Raw genomic sequence first — 2,791 nt, 5'->3', positions numbered from 1 at the left:
TAATACACGAGCGCCTTACAAACCACCATATTTGAGTAAGTATTACATAAAAAGCTGTATCAAAGTGTTCCCTTTGAGGGAAGAAAGTTCAACACGCCCGTCTTCCTCGTAAAAATAGAGTTAGGGTTGTTTTCAGAAACAAGGATAAAAGTGACTCTTGGATGCAGGCAGCACTTTACTATGGAAAAGTGAGCTTAACAAGAAGACAGGTTTCTGTGTAAGGACATGGTTGTTGACAACAATCAAACATAACGTTTGATGTAGTTGAAAAAAAAAATTTCAAATGCTCGTCGTATTTTCTTTGAATATTGCTGTTTTGCTTATTTGATTTCCATATGTTTTGAAGGGCTTAATTAGGGTGGAAAAACATCACTCGACACTTGAGAGATTTCATTTTCTTATCGATGCCAGAGTTATCACCTAATCATTCTTTTACCATAGTGGCGTCAAACACGATAGGCTGAATTCAGAAGTCAGTGCAGTCATGACTTTGACCGTTTCACATAACTTAGTAAAATGTTGGTATGGATTCGAGCCTGTTCTGAACCAGAGGATCTATGTAATGGAAGTATATCAATATGGCAAGATTTTTCATTTATTTAAAATAATAGATTTTTCTAACATTGGGACATTGCAAATTGCACTCAGCTCTTTCAATTTGGGGACCCTAATCTCTAAGTGGATTAATACAACCACTGTGAAAAGCAAAACTGCTTTGAGATATTGTAGTGTATTTCCTTTGAGGATCTTAGTAATGAAATTATATCATTTATTCTCTGCTACATAGGAATCTTTTCCTTTTAGTTAATGGATAAATACTACTGACAATTCAATATTTTTGTCAAACCACATAAAGTAATATTTGATAAGGATAAAACTCATAACAACTCAATCGAAAGATGGCTTTTATCTTGTATAGTAAATCCATCTACGTGATGTCACCTTACTTTCATCTTCTAGTGCAAAAAAGGAAAAAAAAATCGCGGAACCATAAACTAGAAACAAAAGATAAGATAGATTGCAGATGTATCGTCTCTGTTATGACTGATAAAGTGGGAGGAAAAAAGAAAACAATACTTAAAGAAAAGAAAAAGTAGAAGAACATATATTTTAGCTCTTATGAATGTAAGTGTGAAAGGCCCAGATTGAATGCATCGAGGATGTGGCTACTACTCTGGGTGTTGATAATAAGAATAGACAGGCGTCATAGGATTAAAGAATGGATCTGCCGTTGGATACATACGATATGATGGTAAAAGTAACCAAGTGCTGTTTTAAGAAGGGTGATGCTCAGCTTTTCAAAGTATTTATAAATCCTGTTACCCCTGCATAATACAGTGTTTTAACATTTCAGGACCAAGTATAAATTAGATTTTGTTTTCCTTTATTTTTAAAAGTGATAAAGTATAAGGAGGTCACAAATGCTTATGGAAAGGAAAGTATTGGAATGTCTAACATGGTAACAAAGTTGCAATTTTGGTGTCAAAGTCCTAAAGTTTAACTCGTACATCTGCATATACTAGTGATTTAAAGTAAATTAAAATGAAATTTTAATAAATGAGGACTATTATGCAGTCTTTGCCCCTAAAACTGAATTCTAGATTTAAAATGTTTTTATTATCAAAAACCAAGCTTTTCAAAATTTTATTTATTTTTTCTTTTTTACCCGGAGTTTTTTAAAAAATTTATTGGGATGATATTGGTTAACAAAAGTACATAGGTTTCAAGTATATAATTCAATACATCATCTGTATATTGCACTGTGTATTCACCACCCAAAGTCAAATCTCCTTCTGTCACCATAAATTTTAAGTAGCATATTCTCACTTTAAAGTAAGAATACAGATTATACAGATACATGATTATTGATTTCAGCACACAAAGTCAAAGATCATATGAATCAGAGTAATTCAAGTTTATATTTCTAAATAAATACAAATATTTACTATTAGCACATATCAACTGAGAAGTCTACATCAAATATAGTGAAAAAATCAATTTACCCTCCTTTGCTCTTAGGGAGTACTAATCTGGGTGGAGTTTAACTTACATATAGAACTGAAATTTTAAACATTTACAAATATCTTTTTTTCATTGATCAGTTTTTCTTTTTAATGTTAAGAAGCACAGTAATAATTTTTATTAATAAAAATATTAATGCTGCATATATTTTATTGAAAATGTCTCTTCTTAGGAATCTAATGTTTTCATTTAGAAACCAGATTTCAGCTGTTATGAAATAGCAGTTATGTGTGTGGCTAGAAATCAAAGAATGCATCTATTATTTTATCGAGAAAATTGAATTTGTTTGCATATTATCCAGACATGCATTAGAACAAATTAAATTAGTTTTTAATAACAATTTACTTTTTCTGTCTTAACCAGCACACGCTGCTCAAAATTTAGGGTTTAGGGTGAAGTGTGACCTGGATGAAAAAGAAGCAACACAATAGCTATCTTTTTGTTTTTACTTATATTTTCTGTAATTATTCATATAACTTTAATCATGTCTGAATTTTTTTTTTTTTAACTTCTAGGGTTTAATGTCATCTTAGACTCACCTAATTATCTTTAAAATTATATCATGGCTCTGATTTAATAGGCATAGTCAATTTTATGATTAATCTAATAATACAAGCTATAAAACAAGATCATCCTTGACCATTTTGCCCCCCACAAATTCGCATAGTGATAGTTGTTAATACCAGTATCGTTTGTCATTGGCAATATATATATTCCCATCTCCTAGATTGAAAAGCACATCCCTTATATAATTAAGCTAAAATTGACG

General features: G+C 30.8%; 1 protein-coding gene across 1 annotated transcript in view; it reads left to right on the top strand.

Annotated features, from left to right (window-relative positions):
• The window catches only part of PCDH10 (protocadherin 10), a 42,749-nt gene that overhangs the window by 14,745 nt on the left and 25,213 nt on the right, over nucleotides 1-2,791 (top strand). The gene's annotated exons all lie outside the window — the stretch shown is intronic.

This window comes from Pteropus vampyrus, unplaced genomic scaffold (assembly GCF_000151845.1).
Source record: "Pteropus vampyrus isolate Shadow unplaced genomic scaffold, Pvam_2.0 Scaffold73, whole genome shotgun sequence".
Taxonomy (NCBI): Eukaryota; Metazoa; Chordata; class Mammalia; order Chiroptera; family Pteropodidae; genus Pteropus; species Pteropus vampyrus.
This window is presented reverse-complemented; position numbering and strand designations above follow the sequence as displayed.